Genomic DNA, 8,150 nt, shown 5'->3' with positions numbered 1-8,150 from the left:
CTCAAACTCCTGGGCTCAAGGGATCCTCCCATTTCAGCCTCGCAAGTAGCTGGGACTACAGGCACAAGCAACTGTACCCGGCTATTTCTAGTAAAATAGAAATACTTTATTATAATTTTTATTTGATTTAGGATTTTTCCAGTAATATTCATGAGTACGAATTTTTTTTATTTTTATTTTTTAGATATGGAGTCTTGCTCTGTCTCCCAGGCTGGAGTGCAGTGGTGTGATCTTGGCTCACTGCAGCCTCCACCTCCCGGGTTCCAGCGATTCTCCTGCTTCAGCCTCCCGGGTAGCTGAGATTACAGGCACACACCACCATGCCTGGCTAATTTTTGTATTTTTAGTAGAGACAGGGTTTCACCATATTGGCCAAGATAGTCCTGAACTCCTGACCTCAGGTGATCTGTCCGCCTTGGCCTCCCAAAGTGCTAGCATTACAGGCGTTAGCCACCACGCTCAGCCATGAGTAAGAATTTCTATGGTCAGTGTATATGTATATGCTAGATGGGTGTTTTATGAGATTTTGGTATAAGTGTTACGCTCACTTCATAAATAGAATTTGAAATGCTTCCTTTTTTTTTTTTTCTGTGCTTAAGGCAGAATCAACAGCAACCAACAGCAACCAACTCTCTGTTCCTTAAATTTTCACAGTAGAATTATCCTATGAAATAATTTGGGCCTGGTGCTTCTGTGGATTTAGCTATGGAGATAACACAGTTCTCTAACAACATCTATTTCTTTTTTTTTTTTTTTTTTTTTTTTTTTTGAGACCGAGTTTCGCTCTTGTTGCCCAGGCTGGAGTGCAATGGCACAATCTCGGCTCACAGCAACCTCCGTCTCCTGGGTTCAACCGATTCTCCTGACTCAGCCTCCCGAGTAGCTAGGATTACAGGCATGTGCCACGACGCTCGGCTAATTTTGTATTTTTAGTAGAGGCAGGGTTTCTCCATGTTGGTCAGGCTGGTTTCGAACTCCTGACCTCGGGTGATCTGCCTGCCTCCGCCTCTCAAAATGCTGGGATTACAGGCATGAGCCACCGCGCCCGGCAAACATCTATTTCTTCCATGGTAATTGGTCTACTTAGAATTTCTATCTCTAGAATGTTTTGGTAAATTACATTTTCTTGGAATTTTGTCCATTTCATTCAAGTTTTCAAATTTATTACACAGAACTGACTGATTATGCAATTCTTTTAAGTTTTCCTGTATCTATGGTTATTTCCCCTTTATCATTTTGTATTTTGAGATGCTCCTCTTTCTTTCTTGAGCCAACCACCCTATTGTTGCCTTTTTCAAATCTCTTGCTTATTAGTATTCCCATTCCCATTTCTACTTTTTATTTTCTTCTTTTATTCTTACGAATTCCTTCTTTCTGCTTCTCTTAGGTTTACCTTGCTATTTTTTTCTAAATTATTTAATTTACTTTTATTTTGAATTTTTAAAAGCACTGCATTGGTATATCCCACAGGTACTACTAATATGCAGCGCTTTCTCTCTTTTTTTTTTTTTTTTTTTTTTTTTTTGAGACGGAGTCTCACTCTGTCACCCTGGCTGGAGTGCAGTGGTGCGATCTCAGCTTTTTTTTTTTTTTTTTCTTTTTTTTTTTTTTTTTTTTTTTTTTGTTCATTTTTAAGATATTCAGTGATTTCAGTTTTGAGACGGTTAAGAGGATTTCTTCATGCTTTTTTTTTTTTTAACATTTCGAAAATGTTATACAATTTTGCATTGTTTTATTCTCCACTCCTTTGTATCCTACGACAGTCTCCCGCCCCTTTCTTCACCTCAGTGCTCTAAAGATCGAAGGTCAAGAAGAGAGTTTCTTGTCCTGGAGCCTGCGAGAGGGTGGGCCCTTGCAGTTCATGCGCGGAAACAGCGATAGGGACATCCAGGGCCTGAGGAGGCTGGGGACAGAGCAGATCCTCCCAGCCCCTAACACCGCCCGGGAGTAGATGCAAACCCCCAGGGCCCCGGGGGCCGGGACCACACCCCGCGGGCACGAGTCCGATTGGCAGATTGTAGCCGAGTGGTTTCAACGGTGACGCCCCCACCCGAATGCCTCGCTGGGATTGGCTCATTTCTTGGTTCAGACCTGGACGGTGGCCAGAGGAGGACAAGAGGCTTTCACACAGAACGGAGGTGATGTGGACGACAGCGGAGACGCAGCCGCACTTGAACAAGCGACCGGGCCCCGGGGACATGGCGGCAGCGTCTGCACCGTCAGTGTTGCTCGCGGCTGCAAGAAACTGGTGGCGGCACTGCCTGCGCCCGCTGCTGTTGCCAAAGTGACGGGGCATAAAGCGGCGGTCGATCGGTGCGTGGGGGCGGGGGAGGGGTGAAGGGAGAACGAGGCTCGAGCGGGAGGACAGGACGGCATCCGCTTGTCAGGGGATTGGGCTTCCAGTCCCCCTTCCAGAGGGCGTCGTTCTGCAGCCAGGCCTCTGTCTTTCCCCCGCCCCTACAGGGCACGAGCTACAGAATGTTTTTTTGTTTCTATTTTTTTAAAGTAAGGAAGCACTTTCCTTTCTCCTCCGTTTATTCATTTGTTTACTTCTGGTTCCCGTGTCCTTTTAACATGTCCCCGTCATTCCCTGTTTAAGGGCACAGGATGTTCCAGGCTCATCTTGTACTTAGCTCCTGCCTTGGAATCAGACATTTCTCCAAAGAATCCTGATTCCTTTTTTTGGAGAATGTTATTTTATAGCCGTATCTGGGTTGTAGGTTGTGTTCGTTGCTACTAGGATGCCGTTACTTCTAGACTGTCTCAGCAAACAAACGCTAGGAAACTTTATGTGTATATTTATATGTGTGTATATACATATATATGCACACACACGTTATGTGTATATGTGTGTGTATGTACATATGTATACATATATATGTACACGCACTCTCCCCACACACATCCATACACGCATCAATCCAGGTACATCTATATCTGTTTTATATCTATCTACATGTATGTTTAAAAAAACAGCTGAGTTCATACTGTTACCTCAGTTCCAGTGCATCATCTCAGGGTTCAGTCAGATCTGCCCTTTCTGTAATTGTTACTGTTTTCTGAGAGTGAGAAAGCTGGTTGTCCTTATCCACAAGATATTCACTTCTTTGCTCAATCGTGTACAAAAAGTTGATTCAAAATCGCTAACCCGTACCACTGTGAAAAACAGACCAACTGGCCAGAGTTCAATATTGGTTTACAGTTATTTTTGTCTTTAGTTTCTGTAATTAAAACTGTATTATACAGGTTATGAAGGCAGTCATAGAGGTGTTATGACTATAGAGGTTACAAAGTCTCTGTAATTAAGATGTGGAACTAGTGTGTGAATAATAGAAAAAGACAAGTAGAATAGAATAGAAAATCCAGAAGTAACCCCAAGTGCACATGGGAAGTTAAAGGTGGTATGACATATCATTGGAGCAGAGTTGGGCTTTGTGATACACAGAGCTGGGCCAACTGGTTGGCCATTTGGAAAAAGATAAAATTAGCTCTACACCTCATAGCATAACAAAAATAAAGTCTAAATGGATCAGGGATCTAAATGTGAAAAATGAAACAATACAAGCACTGAAAGAAAAAGGCTTTCTAACTATGACTCAAAAACCCATAAGCAATAAAATAAAAAGTTGATAAATTTGACCACATAAAACAAATGGCATGACAAATACATCATAAAGTCAGAAGACAACTGAAAAAACACTGGATTGGGAGAAAATAATCTGTAGCACGTATCACGGGGTAAAGGATGAATATCTTTCATATTTAAATTTGAATTTTAAAAATTTTCCAAATCAGTTTTCTCTGTTTACATTCAGCAGTGGCAAAGTGACTTTATCTTTTACATCAGAATATGTCAAAAAAGTAGTAAGTTACACTGCTTTTAAAGATAAGAGTCATCCGTTTAAAAAATACTTATTATATCATGTGTCTTAGGGTCCCAGAAGTAAACCCTAAGACAGGAATTCCTGTGCAAATAATTAGAAAGTTTCCAGGAAAAAATCGCAGGGAAATAGGGAAATAGAATAGAAAGGGAAGGAAGGCCACAGAGCAAGCTGCTCTAAGCCTGTTCCCCTCGAGGTGACTCAATCCTGTTGAACTCTAAGTCAGGGTGCATAGTCAATCCTTGGAGTTGTCCTTACCAGAGAACCAGCAAGCTGGTGTGTACGTCTCTGCCGAGTCACTGGTTAAGGTCTGCCCTCAGGGAGACCCGACTTCCCAGATACTTTGGGTTTTATAAAAATATAAAACTTTATACTTAAGACTTAGTATAAAGTCATCCATTCAGAACCTTCTTGTTAACTATTGGACTTGCATAGAGGGAGTTTTTGTTTCAAATTAAACAGAAACTAGGGTTGCAGGTATGTATCTCAACCAATTGACAAACTGAAGCTTTCTTTCTGGGTAGACTAGGATCCATGCCTTTTCTGTTCACTATTGTCAAGTTTAAATGCAGTGTGCAACATGAAAACCGCAGTGATGTGTTATGAGTTGGGAATCTTTGTCATTTGTGATATCTGCATGCTATCTGTTTTCAAAGCTCACTGCTATATTAGCTATGAAGTAAAGCTTGTTTTAACAAACCGATAGGCTTCATTAAGATCATGGCTATATAAGTCATGGTTTCCTATTGGAAAGATAATTATCTTTAAAGTGAATGATAACCAGTGAATAGTGAATACATATCAGAACAACTTGCCCTGGAGATGTAAATGCAGAGCTTATTCACTATTTATACATCTTAAACACAGAAGAATAATGTAGAAAATGTCTATTTTGATTTTTCCTAGGACATTTTTTTAGCTAGTGATGTTTAGGGTATGGGAGGGAAAATAACCTAATGAAGCAAGTTGCTACACATGAATATCTAGAAATGATACTAAGACTTTTGAAAAATAGAGTTTATTTTATTTTTTAAATGGCTTTAGGTTTCCAGAAAAAAGTTACAGGTTTACAGAGAAGATAGTACAAAGAGTTCCCATATACCTTGGATGCTATTACATGTTATTAACATTTTACATTAGTATGGTAAATTTGTGGTGTAATTATATTATGGTTAGTATGCTACAATTTTTTTTTTTTTTTTTTGAGATGGAGGCATTCTCTGTTGCCCAGGCTGGAGTGCAGTGGCACGATCTCGGCTCACTGCAACCTCCACCTCCTGGGTTCAAGCGATTCTCCTGCCTTAGCCTCCCGAGAAGCTGGGGCTACAGATGTGTGCCACCATGGCCAACTAGTTTTTGTATTTTAAGTAGAGACAGGGTTTTGCCATATTGGCCAGTCTGCTCTTGAACTCCTGACCTTGTGATCTACCTGTCTTGGCCTCCCAAAGTGCTGGGATTACAGGCGTGAGCCACTGCACCCAACCAGTATGATACAATTAATGAACCAACATTGATGGGTTATTATGAACTAAAGTCCACAATTTATTCATGTTTTCTTAGTTTTTGTGTAAAGTACTTTTTCTGTTCCAGAATCTTATCCAGGATACCACATTCCATTTTGCTGTCATGTCTCTTTAGACCCCTCTAGGCTGTGACAGTTTCTCAGATTTTTCCTATTTTTGGTGACCTTGACGGTTTGGAGGAGTATTCAGGTATTTTGTAGGATATCTTTCTGTTAGAATTGACTGATGTTTTCCTCTGGATTAGACTTGAATTTGGGGCTTTGGGGAACAGAACCACAGATGTAAAGTGTGATTCTCTCTCTCTCTCTCTTTTTTTTTTGAGACGGAGTTTCGCTCTTGTTGCCCAGGCTGGAGTGCAATGGTGCAATCTTGGCTCACTGCAACCTCCACCTCATGGGTTCAAGCAATTCTCCTGCCTCAGCCTCCCGAGTAGCTGGGATTACAGGCATGTGCCACCATGCCTGGCTAATTTTGTAATTTTAGTGTGGGGTTTCTCCGTGTTGGTCAGGCTGGTCTCGAACTCCCAACCTCAGGTGATCCGCCTGCCTCGGCCTCCCAAAACGTTGGGATTACAGGCGTGAGCCACCGCACCCGGCCTAATGTGTGATTCTCGTCACATCAGATTGAGAGTTATGATGGTTGCTGTTGACCTTAATTACATGGCTGAGGTAGCACTGGAAAGGGTTCTGTGCTGGAAAGTTACTCTTCCACCCTCCTTCCACACTGTACTATTAGGAAGGAAATCACAAGGTCCAACTCACACTTAAGTGAAACATTTTCTTCTAACTTTTCAAAAGGATCAGGTTGTTTTGGATGAAGCAGATAAAAATGTTGAACCAAGGAATTAAGGATCAAATCCATGAGATTTACTAGAAATTAAATACAAGTACTCTTGTGCACATGAGTTTTCTCCAGCTGGCAGGTTGGATTCATTGTTACAACATAGCTGTGAAGTGCTACGTTGTCCTTGTCCCCTGCTGAAAGCAATTGTTTCCCACAATCTCTGTCTCACTCAGTTCTATAGTAAGACATGGACGCTTGGTCTCAAACATTATTTCTCTAAGTATTGTTATGAAACTATTACATCTGCTTAATTGATTTGTCAACATAATTAGTCATTGTCTTTTTTGTTTTTCAGAGTCTCACTTCATCGCCCAGGCTGGAGTGCAGCAGCACTATCTGAGATCGCTACAATCTCCGCCACTCAGATTCAAGCGATTATCTTGCCTCAGCCTCCCGAGTAGTAGCTGGGAGTACAGGCGTGTGCTACCATGCCCAGCTAATTTTTGTATTTTTGGTAGAGACCTGGTTTTGCCTTGTTGGCCAGGCTGGTCTCGAACTTCTGACCTCAAGTGATCCGCCTGCCTCGGCCTTCTAAAGTGCTGGGATTACAGGCGTGAACCACTTAGCCTGGTCAGTTATTGTCTCTTTTTAAAGATTGTGTTGCTTTCTGCCTCAATATTAATATGTTGGAAATTACCAAGAAGTTCATGACAGATCTATTTCACATTCTGGTGAAGAAGGAAGAATTGGCCCTTGAAGGAGTCAATGTTTTACAATAATTTTGAAAGAGGGTAATGTTTTTCTAATTGATACACATAAAAACCATAGCCAGGGATTTAAAATTTACCTTCTTGTTTAAGCTGTCTACTAAAATTCCAGAAACTAGTATCATGTCTTAGCATTTGTAATAAAGCTATCAGAGAAAAGCCAAGAAGAAAAAAGAACTGTACCAGATAGAAAAATTGAGTTGAACCTTTTTTTTTAGACGGAGTCTCACTCTGTCACCCAGGCTGGAGTGTAGTGGCGCAATCTCAGCTCACTGCAGTCTCCACCTCCCAGGTTCAAGTGATTCTCCTGCCTCAGCCTCCCGAGTAGCTGGGATCACAGGTGCCCACCACCATGCCTGGCTAATTTTTTGTATTTTTAGTAGAGACAGGGTTTCACCATGTTGGCCAGGCTGGCCTCGAACTCCTAAACTCAGCTGATCTGCCCACCTTGGCCTCCCGAAGTGCTGGGATTACAGGCGTGAGCCACCATGCCCAGCCTGAGTTGAACCTCTTTTTTAAAACAGGGTACTTTGTTATAAGATCTGGTACAGTAATATCTATATTTAGGCAGAATTAGTAAAATCAATGAATAACTATTCTCTTCCAGTGGTAGGGATGAGGTGTAGAAATCAAATGACTTTTTATTCCAACTCTGACATGAATTAACATTTTCCTCTTGGAAATACTGTAAGGAAAGAAATTGTATGCTCTTAATGACGAGAGATTGACCAGTCAGGTTGTTCCTTGTAGAACACAGAGTGAAAGGTATCCTGGCTTCTAAGAAAAAGCATGCCAGTTTCTGGTGTGGTAAGAGCTGCTCTTCCTTAGTATTGCTAATTAGGATGCTATTAATATCTGATTATAGTTGAGCCTTAAACAACCTGATTAGGGGCACCAGCCCCGATACAGTCAAAAATCTGCAGATAATTTTTGACTCCCCAAAAACTTTACTAACAGCTTAATGTTGACCAGAAGCCCTACTAATAACAGTCGATTAAACACATATTTTGTATGTTATATGTATGATATACTGTTTTTTTTTTTTTTTTGAGACGGAGTCTCGCTCTGTCGCCCAGGCTGGAGTACAGTGGCCGAATCTCAGCTCACTGCAAGCTCCGCCTCCCAGGTTTACGCCATTCTCCTGCCTCAGCCTCCCAAGTAGCTGGGACTACAGGCGCCCGCCACCTCGCCCGGCT

At 41.6% G+C, this 8,150-nt stretch overlaps 1 long non-coding RNA gene across 1 annotated transcript in view; it reads left to right on the top strand.

Annotated features, from left to right (window-relative positions):
* Nucleotides 1-2,140: 2,140 nt before the first annotated feature.
* Nucleotides 2,141-8,150, top strand: part of LOC105543948 — a 17,327-nt gene continuing 11,317 nt past the window's right edge. Inside the window, exons 1-2 of the long non-coding RNA XR_001006698.1 lie at nucleotides 2,141-2,464; nucleotides 6,543-6,978. This is a non-coding gene — a long non-coding RNA (uncharacterized LOC105543948). The remainder of the gene's footprint in view (nucleotides 2,465-6,542; nucleotides 6,979-8,150) is intronic.

Source organism: Mandrillus leucophaeus, unplaced genomic scaffold (assembly GCF_000951045.1).
Source record: "Mandrillus leucophaeus isolate KB7577 unplaced genomic scaffold, Mleu.le_1.0 Scaffold295, whole genome shotgun sequence".
NCBI lineage: Eukaryota > Metazoa > Chordata > Mammalia > Primates > Cercopithecidae > Mandrillus > Mandrillus leucophaeus.
This window is presented reverse-complemented; position numbering and strand designations above follow the sequence as displayed.